The sequence below is a fragment of the Schistocerca americana genome, chromosome 7, assembly GCF_021461395.2.
Source record: "Schistocerca americana isolate TAMUIC-IGC-003095 chromosome 7, iqSchAmer2.1, whole genome shotgun sequence".
Taxonomy (NCBI): Eukaryota; Metazoa; Arthropoda; class Insecta; order Orthoptera; family Acrididae; genus Schistocerca; species Schistocerca americana.
Window position 1 is genome coordinate 47,302,648 of NC_060125.1, and position 24,752 is coordinate 47,327,399.

General features: G+C 41.7%; 1 protein-coding gene across 1 annotated transcript in view; it reads left to right on the plus strand.

Moving 5' to 3' along the window:
- The first annotated feature begins 264 nt into the window (after nt 1–264).
- Nucleotides 265–24,752, plus strand: part of LOC124622685 (gastrula zinc finger protein XlCGF8.2DB-like) — a 429,631-nt gene continuing 405,143 nt past the window's right edge. Inside the window, exon 1 of the mRNA XM_047148475.1 lies at nt 265–343. The gene's annotated coding sequence lies outside the window, so the exon portion shown is untranslated. The remainder of the gene's footprint in view (nt 344–24,752) is intronic.

Consider the following 24,752-nt stretch of genomic DNA (forward strand, 5'->3'; position numbering starts at 1 on the left):
CAAAGTCGGTGAATCTTTGGCTATGAGAGTGGTGACGTGGGTAAAGGTGATGGTGCGAGTGACTATCGAGTGGAATATTGTGCAAGTAGGGGCGGTGCTGAGGCCAGCTCGGTCCACGATCGTCATGCAAGAGGTAGGCGGCGCTGCTAGAGCTAAGGGGAAAGACCTACGGATAGAGGAAGGGAAGGCTTGCTAGGTGAAGGCGCCCGGCGCGGCAGTACCGCTCTAGTAGTGCTCTGCTAGTAGCAGCGCACTCGCGTTCGCGACGCACCGACCGGCCGCGGGCTCCGTCCACGGCAGGGGCAGCCACAGCCAGCTCCAGCCGCGGCCTGCGTCAGCGCAGGTAGGACGAGACAAAGCGCGCGCGCACCTGCTGCCGCGCACGCCGCCTTCAGCACCTCCCCGCGTCGCGGCTGCGGCCGGCGCTCAGTTTCGGCTCATCCGCCACTCGGAGAGCTGTTGGTCAGCGCTCTGACACACACACATTTCTCAGTGACAGCCAGACGGGCTGCTGCAGAATGTTGTCGAGTTTCTGTCGTCATGTGAACCGACTTCTCGTGACGTGTTCGCCACGGCTCCGGGTTCTTTTTGCATCGGTAGCGTTAACACTTCCACTTTAGTTTTAAACTGATTTATTTAACAGTTCGGAAAATTCAATATAATCACCCATTTTTTTCGTAAATCCAGTAAAACTTCGATTTCGAAACGCTATGATTGCGCAACTATTTATTTATTTTTTTACTTCCTTTACGAGGTAAATTTCTTATTTTATTTCTAGAATGACTTTTTTGTGTTACAAAACAACATTTACAGCTTAGGTCAGTATTTTCCTTTCTTTCTAGCACTACGCGTTTTGGGAACAAATTCCAAGTGTGTTTTCTGTGTATTGTGGTATTTATAATTTGTGTGTTGCATTGTCGATGTGTGAAAGCTGCTGAACACGACAACGCTTGCGGCTCGATCTTACGAGGCTTCTCTGCTGCATTATTATCGGAGTCATGAAAACGAAGTTTACGGATATTCATTTTAAACATTTCACTGTGTTCGTGTCGCATGTATAACGTAACCACAATTTCATTTTACTCCACGTTTTTAATTCTTCTATTTGGTTGTAGGGACCACTGCTTGAATCCATTTGAAAGAACGATGTCAGAAAGAGTTCCGGTCACAGCTGGTAAAATAATTAGTTGTTTATTAAAACACGAGCGGCTTCGCGGCTTTAAGACGCATCATCTGCAGTCGTGCTCTAATAAACAACAATTTTACCAGGTATGAGCGCAGTTCTTCCTGACATCAGGCCTTTTAACAGCTGTGGCTGTCCGGAATATGAAATTGTTTGTCATTTGAAAGAAAATAAACGAATAAAAAAGAAATTCTGTATTCCAGAGCTGAAACCTGTTACTGCAAATATAAAACTAGTAGTGGTATCCAGGCATAATAAACGAAGATACAATTATTACTTTTTTATTTCTCGTTCACAGCACCCGGCGCGTATGTAGTACATTGAAGCCTAATTCAGTTTATTTGTTTATTTTTTTTTATCTTGTGGGAATGAGAACGTAAGCCATCCGACGATGCGGAAAAAATTTCATCCTTAAGAATTTCTGTGAAGACGTAGAGTTCCTGCTTCAACAGTTCCATGCTCATTATGCACTCTATACATTGTTTATTTCATTTCAAAGTGAACCCAAAGATAAAAATTTGGCCCTCACAATCAACAGAGCAACTTCTCGAAAGTATATATTGTCTTTGTTCTGGGTGTTAAATTATTTCTGCGTTGTCGGCTATAATTTCTGCAAAAGTAAATTAAATCATCGCTGATTTTATTCTAAGAAAAGGCTACTTTTCTTCTTTCTCGTTAACGAGTACAGTTGTTTACTATAAAAAATTAGGCATCATCGATGACTACCTTCTAAAACACCTAACTTATTTCCTCTTGTGCCCTTAAAAGTTCTATCGATATTCTTCTGTGTTTGTGATCACTTAAAAGGCTCATATATGGAGTCAGATGTTAAATTACAGGTGCAGCGATTTCGTCGAGCATTATAAATCAACAGCACATCTGAAGATTTGTGATGGAGATTATGTGTTACGATGTGAAATATTTCGCCACGGCCCTCCCCACCGTCAAGAGGCAGCGAGGTCTGATACAGCGGCTATACAATGTATCCGATCCAGCAGCAGCGCCAAACACTTACCATGTGGAAAAACAAATAAAAAACATTAATACAGTAAACACATTGTGAAATTTTTCCCGTGTGAAATTTTTCCCGTGATTTTTGTAATTACTAATAACAGTTTCCACAGACTTTAGCGTTAGCCAAGATCCCCGTCACTGACCCGTCTTCACAGCTTCTTGGAATTGCCAACTGTGATGTGTATACCTTTAAGAATTCATTGAGCGGCGAGCTCTAGTGATTTGGCTGTGTGTGCGCTTGATGAGACGTTAATAGCTGCTTTACACGCGTATGCACAAGCAGAACCGGAGCTAATGTGAAGATAGCCCCTTGAAATAATATCGACGATGCTTAGGTGCTCATTTTTAGCATGCTGATCCTTTCATCAGAATTTAAAATCTTTGTCACATTATACTACCTTTTCCCGCGCAGGTTGAATGTCCGTCTCACGAAATCAACCGGATATGACTTCTTGTTTCAATGGTTTTCTGTATGTACTAAATTGTTCACACCCAGCTTTATCTTGCACTGCTCGCTACTCACGTTCACCGACGATTAAATTTGAATATGTTCGTGAAAAATGATTACTGAAAAAGGTATCGACAGAGCCTAAGATTTTACGTCCCAGAATACACATTCGGATAGAACAATTGTAGAGAAAAAATCAGCCGTGTCGCTTTCATAGGAACTATACTGGCATTCGCCTTAATTAACGTACGGAAACCACCGAAAACTCACAGAGATGATCAAACGGGGTTTTTTAAGCCCCGTTTTTCCAGTCTATTGCGTCACCTTGGTTACTGGTACGTCTTTTACTACAAGAGATTGTACCTGTGTCATCGTAATTGCCTTACTTGCTGCTGATGTACAGTGGCACCGCATTCCACTCTTTCTAACATAGCGCGTTAATATCCATTGACTGCGACATCATTTCACAATGGACCTCGGTAACTTGTGACCTACTCCCAGCTGTCTGCACACCCCAAGATTAGCAGTTAGAATACTGCCTGTTGCATCTGCAATCAGGGATGTCGATTTCATGTAGTGAACTGCAGAAAATTTGAGCAAAGAGGAGCAGTAAATTTACTACGATGCCTCAGGAATATATTAAATATACACCTTGAAAATTACTAGGTTATGTTCTTCTAGAGTGCGTTTAGGAAAGAGTTTACCTTGTCAAACTATTTCCGACAATAATGTCCACGTAATACATAGCGTACTTTATTTTACATAATTTGACCCAGAAATGGCAATCTTTGTTTGACAGATAGGAAGAAATTTTTTACTCATTTCGTTATTGTTTCAGGTGAATGTTTCATGTGTAAAGTTGCTTCAGTTACCCGACACGCAAATAGGCACATTTTTCCTGCAGAATGACGCCTTAGATTACCGTAATTTTAAAGTTCAGTTTAACAAGAATTATCACACAATATTTTCGGAAGGAATCCGAATTCTTATGTCGTATTCTAACTGAACTCGAGTAAAACTCGTAACGTTCTGGTCTGTTTCCATGTGCATTCTCGTAGGCTTGTTTGCTCATTGTCTTACGTCTTTCATATCACTAATTGGTTTTTGCGCTGTCTGGTGTTGCCATTGTCTTGTTACGGTTGATTGTCACAAGTGAAAGGCTGGGGTAAAGTGAAGTCCGATAGCTGGAAGACAGGCTATTTCCCCAAAAAACACTGGGACCGGCTCGCTAAGCAACTCCTTCCGACTTACGGCTCGTGAAGAATAGTGTCATACGCTCTCACTACGCGAGACGTTACAAAGAGGTTTCATATTGTCATAAGAACAGCCGTACTCCGCTTGGTGTCCAAAAGCTCTGTAACAGAAACGCTTCTCTCCATACGCTACATTTACTGGTTGGAAAATATCTTAGTCCAACAACACTACATTCGAGTGTCAAACGACAAACTAGCGTCTGTAATGTTGACGGCGACAGGGATCGTGTCGTGTATCCATTACGGAACCAGAATGGGTGACACTCATCAATGCTTCATATATAATTTTCCGCACCTTTATTTTGGTCATTTTGATTCATGAGTATACAGTATGGCAAGTCGAAAAAGAGAGAGCGAGAGGGAGAGATAGGGTAACATATACGCGCGAATGATAAATCCCTTCCCTTCGTACCTCCTCTTTGCTAACACAGATGATGTGTGACTGATCTCATTTGTACTAAGACTGCAATGCACCCGAGGTATCAATTTGCTTCCACCGGCCTTAGCGGAATGCACAGTTTGTAGTAAAAGTTCACCAACCTGCAGTCTCTGTAGTAGTTGTCCCCTGCGCAGAAAACAGCAAGTGGGGCGTGAATCCGTAATCTTGTGGCTGTAAGAAACTTTTAGCGAGGAACTGTTGTTTTAGAAATGATTAAATTTCTGATCAGTTTGTTTATTTCAGACGCCACTCGATATTTTTATTAGCAGAACCCAGAAACTGCACAATTACTTTCCACTTTAGAGTCACAAATACTTTCCGTTCTTCAACAAAATAATTAACTGCGTATTTCTCTAATTACAATCATACTGTTCTCAGTTATACATTGAAGTCTTAATTGACACCGCGACGGACAACATATCCGTCCTCTGAGACTGCCGAACGAGCTCTGACCTTACACACTAGACATTGCTAACTAAGTTTTAACTGATACCGTGGAGGAGAACGTGTCTTACTCCGAGCCAGCGAACGAGCTCTTATCTTACGGACGAACAACTTCGCCCGCCATCCAACTTAGGCGCGATCCGAAGATCACTGAAGTGCTTCATCTGCTGTTTCGTTTTGCAGTTGTTTATTGTTCTGCTTGCTATTAATACTTGTGAAGTAACTGATGATGACACGCTATTGAGAGATGCTACGCGACTGCTACGGTCGCAGGTTCGAATCCTGCCGCGGGCATGGATGTGTGTGATGTCCTTAGGTTAGTTAGGTTTAAGTAGTTCTAAGTTCTAGGGAACTGATGGCCTCAGAAGTTAAGCCCCATAGCGCTCAGAGCCATTTGAACCACTTTTGAACACATTGACTTAGAAGTAGGATCCCGGGTCAGAAATTCTCTCAACTTCTGATAACTCATCAAAATATCGCTTCGCTATCTTCCGTCTTTTATTTTTGGAAACAGTTGTTACCCCCACTCCCGTGTGAGGCTTCTGGACTCGTTTAGAAAACCATGGAATGAATTCTAATTTCTTATTTCGCTCAGTTTATTCGAAACGTTACTTAGTAAAATAATAGCTTTCTGTAAGTCATTTATTTTCATGCTGTAGAGCTTTAGAATGATTTCAAATAAAGAATCAAAACAGGTGACAAGCGCTTTAAAATCATAGTTCTCTAAAACATTAATTATACTTTTACATTCGTCAGGCTCGTCTTTTAAGTGGAAATTAAATTTATCTGGTATAAAGTTTTCATTATTAATGAATAATTTTTCTTTATAGCCGATAAAGCGTCGTGTAATGAAGTCCATATAGTTGGCCATACCTTCTTAAGGGTAGTATTTTATTTTAAGTATTTATCGTTAATCAGCATTGACCAGCGTTTTATGCTATTGCCAAAAGAAGTCTATATTTTTCGAAATTTTTATAGAAAAAATTTGACACTTCCGGAATATGTTTCACTTAAATTTAATGTGTGAGCCTCACATTGAATATAATCGGTATTCGGCGCATGTTCTTATATAAGGGCTTGTGATCCTCCAAACACACCCGATGTAACATTTACTCGACCTTAACCCTCCCTCTACATGTGGACAACTCAATTCCATTTTCCTTTGTAGTATTAAATATTTCAGTTTTAAGTTCTTCTGCACTACAATCAGCTACTGAAATAAATCCCAAAACGGACTCGCAGATTTTCATTACTTTAGGCATGTCATTTTTTGCTATCGAGACGTATCGAAAAACTGCAGAAAGTTGGTCAATTTTTGAGATGTCTTGATCTGTATCCAAAATAATCACCCCAACTGCAGCTTCTTTAATTTCTAAAACAGTATTTTCTCTGACTGCGGTGGCAAGTAAACTAACAATCTCATTTTGAATCACACAGCTTAAATAATTTGTTTCACCTTTTGGTTAGAAAAGAAGTTCTTTTCAAATAAGATCATAACTGGATAGTAAACCTAAAATTGACATTAAATTTTCAGATTCAGAATTATGGCCTCTTAAAGGTAAGCTGCATGAAGATAAAGTAATTATGACATCACTAACACAATGAAATTACATCTCGCCTGAAAATAATTTTGCTATTGGCTTCACTTTGCAGTAAAGTATTGATGGTATTACCTTGTAACCAATTATTAAAAGATAGAGCCACGTTAAAATGCTGCTGTGAGTTTTCATGGTCAGATATACATTGAGTAAAATTGCTTCTTTTACTTTGACCATCTGCAAACAACCAACAGAAGTGACGGTAAGGTTTGTTTAAAATATTAAAATAACATAGTTATGGGCTGAAAATTTTCATACCAGCCTTACTGAAATATGAGTAATGTTAGGCTGAAAACATCACTTTCTTTCTGGATCCTTTTGAAACGGTCCTTGTGGTTTAAATGGGCCTTATTTAAAAATTATTTTTCATTCGCATTCAATAAGGCTGACGTAGATACGGTATATCATGAAATTCCTCAGACTTCTTAAGATCTTCGGTACGGGTTTCTTTTATTTCCCAAACCTCTGGCAGACAGTGTTCTCCAGATGAGTCTAAAAATAAAATTAAGTAAAATTAATGTCGAGAATTTTTGAAAATTATCAAAACTGTGGGATTGAAAATGTTGATCAAACAAATTTTTAATTTTTTAAAATTAATCTTTAAACCAGGCCCGGCGAACCCAAGTTGTCTCCCGGGCCTCCTTGACGACGTGCAACGGGCCACGTTTTATATGTTGTTCAGCCTCGAGGTAGGTGCGGTGTGGTGGGTGCGAGGTGAATAAGGCGGTTGGACAACGGTGCGGTGGGAGTGAAGTAAATAGGCCTAATCTGCGCCGTCTTATTCAGCGGAAGCAAAACGCACACACACACGGCGTTTTCCTGTCGCGCTGCACGATTGCTATGATGGAGATCCGACGAATACATGTGATATTTCGTGGAAGCGCTTTCTTTGCAGAGACACTGATATTCGTATGTCGTACATTTTCCTACCAAAGGATATTACGTTAAAGGAAGCCGGTTCTGATGCAGGTAGTTCATAAGTAAGAGAAGGCTGACATTTAAAGAATGGTGCTTATTAAACTTAGAGCTGCTGTTATGCACCCTTGAGGCGTTGTAAAAGTAATGGATAATGTGCCAGAAAAACTTTCCCCATCTACGTAGTAATACTAGAAATTCACCTTGGCGCACAACAGAGCGAAAAAACGAAAAAAAAGAAACATACACGGCGTAACTGACACTGTAGAGCAACACAAATGATCACTGTATAAATTGGTTGATGTTTAAAAGCAGCACGAAAAGTTTTAAGCATAACGGGCGACATTCCTACACTTACTTTAAAACGTAAAGTAAAATAGAATTTGCTACTGCGCAGGCACCAGTGAACACCAACAGTATCTGGCCTGTTTTGTTACGAAAAAGTGTTAGTGATTAGCTTACGAAAAACATGTCACAGGAATATCAATTTGCAAAACTGCAATCAGCGTTGACTTACCACTCTGTATTTGGGCTCTTCCCATTTGTAATCCTCTGTCAGTCTGGTGTATATCGAGAGATATTTATATCGTTCATGTTACACTTTTGTAAAGTGTTACTTATGTACGTATACTGTAGTGTTCTTGTTCGTTTTCGATATAAAATGTGCCTTTCTTTTCTTTGGTGAGTTATTTTTTCATACTCTCCATTCGGAGCAAATGAATGTTGTAATAAATACTACGCAAGCATGTTGACCTGCGAGGTTTTCCTACGCGCATCAAGATTAGAAACAAAATATTTGTAGCAGTTCTAAAACGAAATTAATGGTCTTGGGGAATAGTAACCAGCAAAGCCAACACATCCTGGAATTTATATCGCCGATTCAGAGGTTTCCGTCTGACCTATAATCCATAGATTCATCGATCGTACTGGAAAAATTCGATTATCGTCATTTCTTATTACGATTTTCCATCGGGCCAGTTCTCCCAAAGAACTACTTTTTTTGCTATTGGAGGAATCAGCTCTTATTTTATTTTCATTACGCGTGACAAAGGGCATATATCTGAAATCTTTAGTTAAACGTGCCGTACACGCTGATAATCGTGACTCCCAACCTACAATACGTTAGTAACGAGTCAACAGTAGGTAGTTAGCTCTGTAGCTACATTTCTTGCATTCATTTCGGAAAACAATTACTGTAAAATTGTAAGCTCGGATCAAAATGAAATTTAATTACGCCTGGAACTGAAAAAGAGTTCGTAACTCGCGTTAACCGAAAATTCGATACAATTTATCTTTAGAACTAATGCATTCCTCCCAGGACCAATTTTTTTTCCTTAACTAAGAGTTCGTCTTGAGCGATTTCGCGCTAACGATTTTGAACAGCAATGCTGTACTATACAGATTAAAATTTTATTTTATTAAATATGTACTTAATAAAATCTAAATTGGCTGATTTTATTTTTCATCACCCTTTCCACCCCAGATGTGTTTGCTGGGAGAGATCTCTTCCTGGTATAAGCTCACTGTCGTAAAAAATTAATGAATCAGCAATTGTTAACTGTGTACAATAAAAAATTTATTTAATTAATGCACTCAGCACGAAGCGCGTGAAATTAAACATCCATGTACATACACCTAATGTGGGAAATCTTATGTATATAAAATTATGGAGTGCATTTTCTTATGGAGGTGGATACTGCGTGTGTAGCGAACGCACTGCTCGGTCGTATTTACCTAGTGCAATTTGTTAGACTAGACGATAGACCTAGATGGAACTTTTCACACGCCGCTGCTCTCGAGCGACGTGCATCACATGCGCATCCTTAATCTAAATCTATGGTTCGTTGCTATAATTCAAATAAAGTTATGTAAGTCGTACATTTCCGCTACGACGCGTAATGATACTTACGGGTCCTACGTCAGACAGCGTAGAACGCTACATAACGTGACCTACCTTCTAAACAAGAAGAATTTTTTTCCGTGGAGACTGATAAGTTTGTAGTACTTACCATTGCAAAGTAAATCACTCTCAGAATCTGATTGCTGATAAAATGAAAGTTTGGGCAATTTCTTTATAACTTCCTCGTTCTTCGGTTTATTTCTTCCTTTCGTAGTTCCAATAGGGTAATCTCTCTTTCTCTCACTCATTTCTTTCACAGTTAAAGAACCACATGCACAGATTGAAAAAACGCGTATCGATTGTTGTCATTTAACTGAAAAGGAGAAATACCGTAATCGTTGTTTACTGACGTGAGCGGCGGGAAATGTCGGACGTTCGGTGTTGCCAGCGTTTGGACGCCCAGTTAATTAAGCGTTTAGGGTACCGCCTAAGATTTGAGCATTCACCTTGAGTGAGATTGTGAGAAACATTTTACGAATTTTTGCTAACACATATCGGGGCTCCTATAGCCTGGGGGCCCCGCATCATTGATACGGCGGTAGCTACGCCCGTGTTGTTGCTACTATCGGCAGCTCAGAACATGTTTATGCCGTTAAGTCAGTTGATGCTTCCCCCAAACTGTCCTCAACGTGCTCAGTTATGCGTCACTCTGTCTCACTGAAGCCATCCTCCGTTGCAGTCCTTGCGCTAGCGTCTTGGAGGAAAATGCAACGTGTTCGGATGAAGCAACTAGTTAACCTCAGGTTCCTTCTGAAACTGGGGAAAGCAGCTACAGAAACTCTTGCCGTGTTGAAGAAAATGTACAGCAGCGAACTTTTATGTGGGAGCTTGAAATATCTTAACATGAAAAGCGGACGACATGAGCGAGAAAATTGATTAGATTTGAACCGTAAACATCGTCGCAGAGTGTCCGAGTTCCTGCTAAAATCTCGGGAATTCACACAAGACGTGTACGTCAGATCTATGTGAATAGTTAAAAATGGTCAAAGTTCACGCGAAAGCGGTGTTAGTGCCGCTTTGTGTGTATATGCGTCACCGCGTTTGACCATCTACCGTATTCGCCCGCCCCGCCCCCCTGTCACTTATTTAGATTTCCTAACGTCAGGCCGAAGTGGCCGTGCGGTTAAATACGCTGCAGTTTGGAACCGCAAGACCGCTACGGTCGCAGGTTCGAATCCTGCCTCGGGCATGGATGTTTGTGATGTCCTTAGGTTAGTTAGGTTTAACTAGTTCTAAGTTCTAGGGGACTAATGACCTCAGCAGTTGAGTCCCATAGTGCTCAGAGCCATCCTAACGTCATATAGGAGTCTAAGGAGACAATATATGACAATGTTGAAGCGGTGAAAGCAATAGCCACGGAGGTTTTCAACAAGCTGGCAGAGGTGGACTTCCAGCAATGCTTTGGACAACGGAAATTTCGCATGGAGCGTCGTAGTGATCCGAGTGGAGACTGCATAGAGGATGATAAATTTGTTAATGTAATTAATCTATATCTACATTTCGGTTATTTAATTGCCATACATCGTATAATAATCACAATCGAATCGGACTGTACGTTATTAAATAATAATACATTCCTTAAAAATTATGACATTCTCAATCGCCGCCTCTGTACAATGGAATAAGTTAAAGTGTATCACATTGCAGTAAATATACACTACTCGCCATTGAAATTGCTATACCACGAAGACGACGTGCTACAGACGCGAAATTTAACTGACGGGAAGATGATTTTGTGATATGCAAATGATTAGCTTTTCAGAGCATTCACGCAAGGTTGGCGCCGGTGGCGGCACCTACAACGTGCTGACATGAGGAAAGTTTCCAACCGATTTCCCATACACAAACAGCAGTTGACCGGCGTTGCCTGGTGAAACGTTGTTGTGTGCCTCGTGTAACGAGGAGAAATGCGTACCATAACGTTTCCGACTTTGATAAAGGTCGGATTGTAGCCTGTCGCAATTGCGGTTTATCGTATCGCGACATTACTGCTCCGTTGGTCGAGATCCAATGACTGTTAGCAGAATACGGAATTAGTGGGTTCAGGAGGGTAATACGGAACGCCGTGCTGTATCCCAACGGCCTCGTATCACTGGAAGTCGAGATGACACGCATCTTATCCGCATGGCTGTAACGGAGCGTGCAGCCACGTCTCGATCCATGAGTCAACAGATGGTGACGTTTGCAAGACAACAACCGTCTGCACGAACAGTTCGACGACGCTTGCAGCAGCATGGACTATCAGCTCGGAGACCATGGCTGCGGTTACCCTTGACACTGCATTACAGACAGGAGCGTCTGCGATGGTGTACTCAACGACGAACCTGTGTGTACGAATGGCAAACCGTCATATTTTTCGGATGAATCCAGGTTCTGTTTACAGCATCATGATGGTCGCATCCGTGTTTGGCAACATCGCGGTGAACGCACGTTGGAGGCGTCTATTCGTCATCGCCATACTGGCGCATCACCCTGCGTGATGGTATGTGGTGCCATTGGTTACACGTCTCGGTCACCTCTTGTTCTCACTGACGGCACTTCAAACAGTGGTCGTTACATTTCAGATGTGTTACAACCCGTTGCTCTACACTTCATTCGATCCCTGCGAAACCCTACATTTCTGCAGGATAATGCACGACCGCATGTTGCAGGTCCTGTTCGGCCGTTTCTGGATACAGAAAACGTTCGACTGCTGCCCTGGCCAGCACATTCTCCAGATCTCTCACCAATTGAGATCGTCTGGTCAATGGTAGCAGAGCAACTGGCTCGTCACAATACGCCAGTCACTGCTCTTGATGAACTGTGGTATAGTGTTGAAGCTGCATGGGCAGCTGTACCTGTACACGCCATCCAGGTTCTGTTTAACTCAATGCCCAGGTGTATCAAGGCCGTTATTACGGCCGGAGGTGGTTGTTCTGGGTACTGATTTCTCAAGATCTATGCACCCAAATTGCGTGAAAATGCAATCACATGTCAGTTTTAGTATAATATATTTGTCGAATAAATACCCGTTTATCATCTGCATTTCTTCTTGGTGCTGCAATTTTAATGGCCCATTTTCGTACTTCGCCTGTTTTTTCTTTCTTTATTGTACTTCGATTCCCTCAGAAGGGGGCGGGCTGGCAGCAGCTTAATATGCCACTCTTCAGCCTACAGAGGAGTTAAAAACATAATGAGAAGATAGCAAACAATAAAAACAGGCGATAAAACGGTGACTTTTTGAAACTGTAAAATGGCGGAAAGTTGTGGAAGTTAAAATATAAATGCAAAGGGTCGGTAGTGCTCATTAAGACATTCAGTAAGTATAAAGGTACAAACAATAAAACGGCGACAGTCTGGCTTCTGTTCACAAGACCTAAAAATGGGGATACACAACACTGAACACTCACTTAAGCATTGCTCTATAGAGTAGAGAAGATGATTCACCACAGATGGGGGGGGGGGGGGGGGAGCAGAGGACCAAGACAGAGGGGGAAAAAGGGGGAGGAGAGGAAAAAGCAAAAGGGGGGAGGGAATGGAGGGAGAGGACACATAAAGGTGGGCGGCAGGGTGGGTGCAAGAAGCAGTGGGGAAGGTAGAGGAGGGGAAAGCAAAAGGACTCAAGGAAGAGAATGGAGTCTAAGAGAGAGTAGGCAAGGAGCAGGGAAAAACAGGATGGAGGGGGGGGGGGCAGAGGGAGCCCAGGGAAAATACAGAGGTAGGGAGGATGAGGTTAGGATCAGAGTTGATAGGAGGGCTAAAGGGAGGGAGAGATGGCATCATCTGGGAGGGGGAGGCGACAGACGCCACCTTGAGTAAGGAGGTGAAGGGTGTAGAGGTGGAGGGTAGTTGGGACACAACAGTGAAGGCACAACAGTGGCAGTGGCAGCAGGCGGATATCCAGGGGGGACTGGAATAACAGAGGACGGGATAGATCAATGATTTGTAAGTGTAGAGGATTGTAGAGGCATTCAAACCTCATGTCTGACCAGAGAGGAGTTAAAGAAGATGGAAGTGGTTATGGGCTTTGGATTGGATAGAGCAGAGATAAGGGAACCAAGTGAGGTGACGGTCACAGATTATGTTTGAATGATCCACACACATAAACACAAATGCAGTAATGCTTACACACGCACACACACACACACACACACACACACACACACACACACACACACACAGACACACACACACACACACACACACACAGACACACACACACACACACACACACACACACACACATAAACAAACAAACAAACAAACACTAGAGAAGGACAGTCCCCTCCTGAATTGGCTCTAAGAGCCAGATCCTTCTAAGGAGTGGGTAACAGGTTATTTGGAAAAAGTGAGAGGTAGCTCATCTGGTTTCGAAATGTGTCTCTGGTGACAATAATGAGAGGATTGAAAATTCTGTGGTAGGCTGCAGAAATGTAACCCTTCTCCACATCCTTAACAAAACATTTCCCAAGCTACTAAAAATGTGTTGTAGACCATATGCACCTATGTCAACCTCAATAGTAATGCCAATTATGACGATACAAAAGTAAAGACAACTCAACATCCAGTTCCACTGTGGAGAAAATTCTTCATCCCAGCCACATACCAAACCGAGGTCCCTTTACTTAGCATTCCATGACGCTGTCTGCACAGCTATTGAGACAGAAGAAACATCAGTTTTTCAGAGTGATACATTAACCTGGAGAACACTTCCATCTTCATGTTTCTGCTCTTCATTTGAAAAGATAATCTCAAATTTGAGAAACTCACTATTTTTCAGTAAATTGTTACTTTTCATACTTCTTCATAGCATCACAGTCAAAACGTGTTGCCAGCGATCGTATAAGCTGCAGTCTTCAGCAACCGCGTGATCAGAGCGTATTGCAAAGCGACGCAGGCACAAGTCCACTCCCAAATGTTCAGCGCTCCCCACCATTCTCATGGACTGGACTGTAAGCTAGCCCTACAGCTCACTGCTCCCCATCATTATTACAGATCGGATCACAATGTAGCTCACTAGTTCACAGTTCATCACCACTCTCACAGATCGGATGGCAAGTTGGTTCACTGCTCCAGACCATTCTCGCATATGAGAACGCATGGGGCAAATCACTTGGCGCCTTAGGTGGCACTCTGCACTCTTTGCACAGTGATACAGATTCCAGCTCGTTTTATTGACTGTTTAACTCTCCATTTGAAATCAGATCTTCATAAAAAACATAATTAAAACATATCTATACAGGTTGTCTCAGGAGGAATGGTCAATGTTCAGTGATACGTCAGGAACGATTACTTAAAGCAAAAAACAACAAATGGATATATGCCCAGCTCGAAATGGTTTCTGGGACAGAACCCGCTTACAGTTAATTTTGCAAGTTTTTCTTGAATAACTCGAAATCTGCAGCCCCTAGCGAAAAGTCGCAGTACAAAATTAAATTACCTTAAATTTCCTATAAAAAGGTTCTATTCATTCGTGTTCCAGGACTAACAGTTTGCTTGAAGAGAGCGAGAGAATTCTGATAATCATGGCGACGTGCATGCGCTGATGTGAAGGTAGCTTCTGTAATCCATTCCGATGTACACTGCCGACTTGACAGACCACGTGTCCGATACCTAATTATTCATCGTCTACATTACTGTGGGACGTTGTAAACAGTGACAGTGCACTGAATAATAAGGAAAATAAATAACAACATATATTAAATATTTTCTATCTCAGAAGCCATTCAGAAAAGTGCATACGAGCTCTGTTCAGAAAATTTCGAATCATGTGTAATTTCGCGCTAATGGTGTGTTGGAGCCAAATGCGGTTAGCATCCCTTCACACCCCTGTGTGTAACTGCTGAAAATTTCGTCTCTTCATGTCTGTTAGTAATGTTCAGTGCCGTATTGAGTACAGAGTTGTTTCGAAATGTCGAGATGGCAGAGTTAGAGGAGACACTTCGCAGAGACACATCAAATGATGCAGGAAGCCTACGGTGATGAGTGATTAAGTCATACTCGGTGTTACACGTGGTTGACATGAAACATTTCAGTTGGATAATGTCACGAAATCCAGCCACAGCGTCTTGGAATTCATCAGGTGGCCCCCAAGTTCGTCCCATCGTTCATGAGTGAAGACAAGAAAGACCTTTGCCTCGCACTCTGTGAAGATCGTTTGGATCGCACACTGAGAGCGAGCTATTCCTTACGAGAATCAGAACTGGTGATGAGTCGTGGGACTACTGTTATGACGTATAGACCAGTCAATAAATTTGTGAATATTAGAATCAGCTCACATTAAATAAAAGTATGGCATTAGGGGCAGAGGTTTTAAAACACTGCCTCCATCTTTTATACCATGCCTGCCTCAGCTGGGACCCGGATGGAGGCAGTTCGTGTGTCCATTGTGGGACACGGAGGCAGCGACGTGGTTGCTTATTACGGTTACCAACGACGATGTGGTGGGTGATGATAGCATCACTGCTTCTTCGATGTACATATGGAACTGTAGGGCCGAAGGACTACATCCCTGTCTTACGCACCTTTTAATCCAAGCACTTCTTTCTTGGTCGTCCACTCTTATTATTCCCTCTCGCCTCTTGTACATACTGTATGTTACCCGTCTCTCCTTATAACCTTCCGCTATTTTTCTCAGAATTTCGAACATGTTGCACCATTTTACATTGTCGAACGCTTTTTCCAGGTCGACCAATCCTATGAACGTGTCTTTTATTTTTCTTTAGTCTTCCTTCCACTATCAACCGCCTCAGAACTGCCTCTGTCATGCATTTACCTTTTCTATACCTGAACTCATCGTCATCCAGCACATGCTCAATTATCGTTCCCATTCTTCTGTTTATTATTCTTGTCAGCAGCTTGGATGCATGAGCTGTTAAGCATACTGTGCGACAATTCTCGCACTTGTCAGCTCTTGCAGTCTTCGGAATTGTGTGGTTGATATTTTTCTGAAAGTCATATGGTATGTCGCCAGACTTATACATTCTGTACACCACAGTGAATAATCCTATAGTTGCCACTTCCACCCCGTGTTTTAGTAATTCTCATGGAATGTTATCTATCCCATTCCGCCGTATTCAATCTTATCCTCCATAGCTCTCTTCTAAACCGACTTCCGATTCTTCTGGTATCACGTCAGACAAATCTTCCCCTTCATAAAGGCCTTTAATGTACTCTTTCTACGTATTCGCTCTCTCCTCTTCATTTGACACTGAAATTCCCACTGCACTCTTAATGTTACTTCCCTTGCTTTTAATTTCACCAAAGGTTACTTCGAATTTTCTTTATACTGAGTCAGTCCTTCCGTCAAACATTTGTTTTCCGATTTCTTCACATTTTTCATGCGGCCATTTCGTCGTAGCTTCCCTGTTCTTCCTATTTATTTCATTCCTCAGCGGCTTGTATTTGTGTATTCCTGAATTTCCGATAGCATTTTTGTGCTTCCTTCGTTCATGGAATAACTGAAGTATTTTTCTGTTACCCTCGACTTCTTCGCATTTACCTTCTTTGTACCTACGATTTTCTTTCCAACTCCTGCGATTACGGTTTCCAGAAGTGTTCAATTCCCTTCAATTGTTCTGCCTACTAAGCTATTCCTTATTGCTGTATCTGTAGCCTTAGAGCGCTTCAAGCGTATCACATCATTCCTTAGCACTATCCTATACAACTTCTTTGTGTATTGATTCTTCCTGACTAACCTCTTCAACATCAGCATACTCTTCATCAGTACTTAATTATGATCTGAATCTACATCTGCTCTTGGGTACGCTTTAAAATTTAATATCTGATTTCGGAATCTTTCGGAATCTGTGTCTGACCATGATGTAATCTAACTGAAATCCTCACGTATCACCCTGCGTTTTCCATGTATACCTCCTCCTCTTCTGATTCTGGAACAGAGTATTCGCTATTACTACCTGAAATTTATTACAAGACTCAATTAGTCTTTCTCCTCTCTCATTCCTTGTCCCGGGTCCATATTCTGCTGTAGTCTTTTCTTCTGCTCCTTCCGCTAGAACTGCATTCCAGACCCCCATGACCATTCGATTGTGATGTCCCATTATATACGGTATTAACCTTTCAATATCCTCATATCCTTTCTCTGTTACTTCACCTTCACCTTGCGACTGCGGCATACATACCTGAACTATCGTTGTTGTTGTTGGTTTGCTCTCCATTCTGATAAGAACAACCCTATCATTGAACTGTTCACAGTAACACACCCTCTGCCCTACGTTCCCATTAACAATGAATCCTACTCTCGCTATACCATTTTCTGCTGCTGTTGATATTATTACCCTATACTCATTCGACCAGAATTCCTTGTCTTCTTTCCATTACACTTCACTGACCCCTACAAAACCTCGACAGAGACTTCGCATTTGTGTTTTCAGATTTTCTAAAAAAGTTATTCAAATGGCTCTGAGCGCTATGGGACTTAACTTCTAAGGTCATCAGTCCCCTAGAACTTAGAACTACTTAAATCTAACTAACCTAAGGACATCACACACATCCATGCCCGAGGCAGGATTCGAACCTGCGACCGTAGTGGTCGCGCGGTTCCAGACTGAAGCGCCTAGAGCCGCTCGGCCACAGCGGGCGGCTCAGATTTTCTAGTTTCCCTGCTACGTTCAAGTTTCTCAAATTCCACAGCGTGACTCATAGAACGTTATCCTTTCGTTGATTATTCAATCTTTTTCTCATGGTCACCTTCCCATCGGCAGTCCCCCCCCCCCCCCCCCGGAGTTCCGAATGGGGGACTATTCCGGAATCTTTTGCCAATGAAGAGATCATCATGATACTTTTTCAATGACAGACCGAATGTGTTGTGGATACACGCTACTTGTCTTCAGTGCAGTGGTTTGCATTGCCTTCTGCATCCTCAAACCGTTGATCATTGCTGATTCTCTCGCCTTTAGGGGCAGTTTCCTACTCCTAGGAGAAGAGAGTGCCCTGAACCTATGTCCGCTTCTCCGCCGTTTGACAATCCCGTTGACAGAATGGGGGTGGCTTGTTATGCCGGAAGCCTTCGCCACCAATGCTAACTATTAATCAAAATTTAAGCACTGGCGGGGCCGAGTATGTTTTGATTACTAATCAAAGACTCTACCACTATACCAGCACTACTAAAGTCAATAGTCATTGTCCTACTTTTTATTTGTTATGCTACTGTTATGTAGAGGCTATTTTCATTCTTAGCAATACTCGTTTCCCCGCCTCCTTTTTCCCTTGGCCCACGACTGCTGCAAAACCAGCTCTTGGTCGCACGGCCTCCCTTCCGCTTCTACCTACCCACTCCCGTCTGTCCCGCTTCCGTCTCCCGTCCTTTCCCAGGCCATTTCTCGGGCTTTTTTATTGGCAGGGCGCACCAGCCATAAAGCGATGTATCCCTCAGCTATATAAACGCTCAATAATCCTCGTCGTCCACGTAAATATTAAAGCACATTCATTTCGACGAACTCCACCACATATTTCAAAATATCGGCATCCAGTATTACTCATAATGAACGTGGTCAGCTGCCCCAAGCCTGCACGTTCTCCAGTTCCGTAAATATAGACTCCACTGTCCTAAGACACCACACAAGTAACAGATGAGAGTGTGGAGTAGCGGCATACAAACGCTCTGACTTATTATCGGCCCTGCTATCCACGTCCAGTAGTAATAAAGACAAAGACGTCGAATATATATTCGTAAATATTAAATCCCTTAGCATAATTTGCCTAATCTGCTTCCTCTACAGACCTCAGAGAGTAGGCGGGGTACCCTGTTTGAAAACAGACCATTCAAAATTCGTTTCTTGATACGAAAATTCAAGTAGTGCTAATAACACTAATATATATATTCTGCCCCTTCACTGTAAAATTCAAGTGCGTACGTTCTTCTTCAAATGTAACACCATTCGAGTTGCCCATAATGCAGCCTATCATCTCACTCTCACACATATATTTGCCATGAAATCACAAACAAAGTAATTAGTATCTGGAATATCAGCTCACAACATCATATTCATGAGGTACCCTCACAATATCCAAGGAATAAACTGTAACTGACTTTTTTCCGAGACTTAAAGTGTATCAGCGTGCCGTACTCCAATTTGGAGTGGAGACACAAAAGATGACTTGGGAGACGACATCCATTTCATTCCTCGAGGTGAAAGACGAATTCCATGGATTTCCTACTAAACTAACTCGGTTACATAATTAATATGCAGCCCCAAAGACCGGAAACCTGAAGGGAAAACCTGCACCTTAGAAAACGGAAGAGCTAAAGCAGTTCGCGAACCCCAGAAACCCTTTCAAACGACTTCCTGTCCTTGAAAGTAGTGTAATTACAAGAAAAAAGGAGTCAATCTGTCTGAGATAAACTATAACAAATGTATGCCAATACCGTAATTTACAACACAGAGACCAGAAGCACTATTGAAACACTTTTACGATTTAGGGAAGTATAGATAAAGTAGAAGCTGCAGCTGATCCCATTGTCCCGACCCAGGAACTAAAGTAACTTTAGCGATAATCGTCATTGGACAGTAACAGAACATAGATTTTCTGATTGTTTCATGGAGGTAAATGACAGTAGTCACGAATTTTGTCTTGAGCTGACAACGCAGTCGGGAGATCCTACTGATCAACAGTGACTGCACACGGCGGCAGCGGAGTCCAATGATCAAACTTATTGTTGCCCCTCTACTGCTACCCTACAATGCATCATCTCATTGATGACACTATTGGACATAGAAAAGGAGATAGAAAGATTTAATTATATTAATGGAAAAATCAGTAGAGCCCGCAGAACTAAAGCAAGGAAGCAAACTCTAGCTAATTTCTATAATATGTTGTGTGTGCCAACTATATTACGTGGAAGTGAGTCGTGGTATGTAACAATAAGAAGTGAACAAAGAACACAAGCATTAGAAATCCGATTGCTAAGAAAAGCAGCTTGGTACATTATCTCAGACGGGAGAATGTATGCAAACATCAGATTAGAACTGAGACGGAAAAGGTTAAAGGATCAGACTAAAGAATTCAGAAACAACTGGAAGGACAACGTCGCAAGAATAGAAGACTAGAGATTACCAAACTTAATGATGATTGTAACCCAGTAGGCAGAAGATATTTAGGAAGACCGAGGAAAATCAACAATTTCAACCAGGAGGGCGTAACAGGAATATGCCTAATACATCCAGAGAGAAGAAGAAGACATATCATATCATATATTACGATTTTTTAAGTAACTGTGATTTTAATAGGTTTTGTAATTGCATATAAAACTCTGGTCTGATGTAAGACAGGTTCTAAAGGCTTTAATGTTCATGTTAAATGAGTAAATAACAAATTAAACATAATATACAGGGTGTCCCAGGATGAATGGTCAGTATTAAGGGATATGAGTGGAACGGTCATTTGAAGCGAAAAACAACATTTGAACGTACGAGGTCTGTCAAAAACATTCCAGAACATTTTCAACAAAATTTTCTACCCAAATCTTTTACTTATTGTGCATGGTCTCCTTCGAAATGCTGTGCTCCACAACCGATGCACGGCTCCCAGCTCCAGGAAACTGTCTCGGTACGCCTCTTGCTGCATCGCGCGAATCGTCGTCTGCCAATTTTCTTTTGTCTCTTCTGTCGTTGCAAATCTCCATCCTATCAACAGGATTTTCAACTTCGGAAATAAAAAGAAATGTCCGCAGGGACCAGGTCTGGAGAGTACGAAGGATGAGGCAGTACAGTGATTTCGTTTCTTGTTCAAAATTCACACAATAACTGGGGTGGAAGTGCTGGTGCTTTATCGGGATGCAAGAGCCATAAATCGTTTCGTCACAGGTTTCTCGATGGCGTCGCAACACGTCCCGATAGTATCATCGAATAACAGTTTGCCCCTGTGGCACGAATTCATTATGAACTAATTCTTCTAAGTCAGAAAAATTATCACCGTGACTTTGACATTTGACGTGACAAGACGAGCTCTTTTTGGCCTTGGAGAACCTTTTCCGACCCATTGTGAAGACTGAACCTTGGTCTCAACATCATAACAATAGTTCCACGTCTCTTCATCAGTTCTGATTCTCGTAAGGAACATCTCTTTCTCATTTGTGCGATCCAAAAGATCTTCACAGAGTGCGAGGCAAAGGTCTTTCTTGTCTTGACTCATGAACGATGGGACGAACTTGGGGGCCACCTGATGAATTCCAAGACGCTGTGTCTGGATTTCATAACATTATCCAACTGAAACGTTTTAATTCATGTGAAGCATTTGTAACACAGAGTACAGCTTAACCACTCATCACTGTAGGCTTTCTGCATCATGTGATGTGTCTCTGTGAACGTTCTCTTGAGTGCAGACGCATTGCTCCTCTGACTCTGATTTCTCGATATTTGCAAACAACGTTGTACTCAATACAGCATTGAACATAACTAACAAATATAAAGCCACGAAATTTTCGGCAGTTAACCATAAAACAGAGGTGTGTGGAGGGATGCTAACTGTATTTTGCTCCCATACCATTAGCGCGAAATTACACATGTTTCGGAATTTTCTGAACAGAACTCGTATGTCCTTTTCTGAATGGCTTCTGATATAGAAAATATTGAATGTATGTTGTTATTTACTTTCCTTATTATCCAGTGCACTGTCATTGTTTACAAATTCCAACAGTAATGTAGACGATGAATAATTCGGTATCGGACACGTGGTATGTCAAGTCGGCAATCTACATAAAAATAACTTACAAAAGTTACCTACACATCAGCGCATGCACGTCACCATGATTATCAGTATTCTCTCGCTCTCTTCAAGCAAACTGTAATTCCTAGAACACGAATGGATACAACCTTTCCATAGGAAATTTAGTGTAATTTAATTTTGTACTGCGACACGTTTTCACTAGAGGCTGCGAATTTTGAGTTATTCAAGAAAAACGTGCAAAATTAACTGCAAGCATTTTCTGTCTCAGGAACCATTTGGAACTGGGAATATGTCCATTTATTGTTTTTTGCTTTACGTAATCGTTCCTGACATATCACTGAATATTGACCATTGCTCCTGAAACAACCTATATACATATGTTTTAACTGTGGTTTTTATGAAGAGCTGATCTAAAATGGAGAGGTAAACAGTCAAGAAAGCGAGCCTGAATCTATCACTGTGCCAAGAGTGCAGAGTGACACCTCAAGTCGCCATGTGATTTGTTCCATGCGTTCTCATCTGCGAGAATGGTATGGAGCAGTGAACCAACTTGCCATTTCATCTGTGAGAGTGGTGGGAAGCTGTGAGCTAGTGAGGTACATTGTGATCCAATCTGTAATAATGATGGGGAGCAGTGAGCTGTTGCGACCGCTTACAGTCCATTCCATGTGAGTGGATTGCGCATTTGGGTGGGGACCGGTGCCGGCGCCGCTTTGCAATAGGCTCTGACCACGCGGTGGCTGAAGACGGCAGGTTATAAGATCGCTGACACCACGTTCTGACTGTGATGCTGTGAGAACGGATGTAAAGTTACAACTTACTGAAAAGTACTGAGATTCTGAAATTTGACATTATCTTTTCAAATGAAGAGCAGAAACATGATGCTGGAAGTGTTTTTCAGGTTAATGTATCATTCTAAAAAGCTGGTATTTCGTCTGTCTTAATAGCTGCGCAGAGAGTGTGCTGGAATTCTAAGCAATGGAACCTGGGTTCGGTATGTGGCTGGCATTAAAATGTTTCTCCCCGTTACTATTTAGGTGCATATGGTCTACAACACAATTTTAGTAGCTTGATAAACGTTTTCTTAATGGTGTGGAGAAGGGTTACGTTGAAGCAACCTACCACAGAATTTTCATTACTCTCATTACTGCCACCAGACACGCATTTCGGAACCACATGAGCTACCAAACAGTTTTTCCGAATAATCCGTAACCCACTCCTTAGAAGGACCTGGCTCTTTGAATCAATTCTGGAGCGGACTGTCCTTCTCTAGTGCTTTTTGTTTGTTTGTTTGTTTGTTTATGTGTGTATGTAAGCATTTTCGCATGTGTGTTTATGTGTGTGGAACATTCAAATATAACACTTTTTTGTTGTTTATGCAAATGCAAAACCACTTGTTGAGGATACGTCTGCTGGTATCAAGCAACACATGGCAGTGCTGCAGGAGTATCCTATATTGCAAGATGATGAATATATTTTGACATTATTTGGTTCAGTACCTGCAAGAAAGTGCCCCTCAAATACAACACGTAAGTATTATTCTAGATATGCATTAATCGTTCTCGAATTTTCTTATACGATATAATGTTTTTCTAGAGCATGCAGCACTGTTTATATGATACTGTTATCTTTTCTTTTTTGGAGATTCATCACGATGAGCTCTTCTCGCAACCAAACACCACCCATCATTATTCCACTACGTGTCGCATAGGAACCTACCAATTCCTCACGCCATTGGCTGTGTAGTTCAGCGTCTGAGTGCTTGTTCTGGACATGTCAAAATTTTTTGATGTGGATTAGCCTTTAGACCAGTCAGCAGTAACTTCTTAGACTACCTTGTTAGAAATAACGGTAATAATGAGAATGACCTGGTGCATTGGAGAGGCTTTTGGAAAGAGGTCTTGACGCCTGCATCGAGAATTCGATTGAGTATTTAGATCCGATCATGTTCCTTAATGCTTTTCAAAATGTTTGGTTATGTGAAATTCCCAAAATTGTTTATGATCCACGTTATCCCCCTGTTAAGTGCTACAATTTCCTTCGTTGCTAATTTGATATAGTAAATGGGGACTGCAAAGTTACCACAGTCACCATTAATTTGCATAGGTTAAATGAGGTGGTATCGCAGGGCAGCCTGCTTGCTGCATGGTATGAGAAGTCAGTAATAAATAAGATCCGGATCGGATTTTTTTGATTTTCACGTAGGATATTCTGGAAAAGCGCAAGTTCACATCGTATGGTTAAACGTTCACTTACGTATTTTCCAGATTTTGACCTTCAAATAGATACGCCAGCATAAAGGCTATCATTAATGTGTAGAATACCGAGACTGCAAACTTTCCTTGGTCCGTGGCCGGCCGGTGTGACCGAGAGTTCTAGGCGCTTCAGTCTGGAACCACGCGGCCGCTACAGTCGCAGGTTCGAATCCTGCCGCGGGCATCGATGTGTGTGATGTCCTTAGGTTAGTTAGGTTTAAGTAGTTCTAAGTTCTAGGGGACTGATGAGCTCAGATGTTAAGTCCCATAGTGCTCAGAGCCATTTGAACCATTTTTTTTTAACCTTGGTCCATTCTGGCTCTGGCTGCTGAGAGAAATATTCAGTAACATTGAGAGTGCACACTTACTAAACCTTAAGAAAGAGTGAAAATTATAAGTATTTCGATTTTTCTACTACTGACTTCCCTGTTAAGATTCTGTATATTTAGAAATTTGGGAAGCATATACCACAATTATCAGTTTGCGTAAACGTTCTAAAGAAACAAGATTCCATGACTGTCACTATGTATACAGTTGCTAGTTACCATCCTATGGTTAAACTTCACTCGTATGTCTTTGTTCCATTGTGTGCTGGTTCTTCGAATATTGACCTCCCAGAAGATTTAGCCAGTACTAA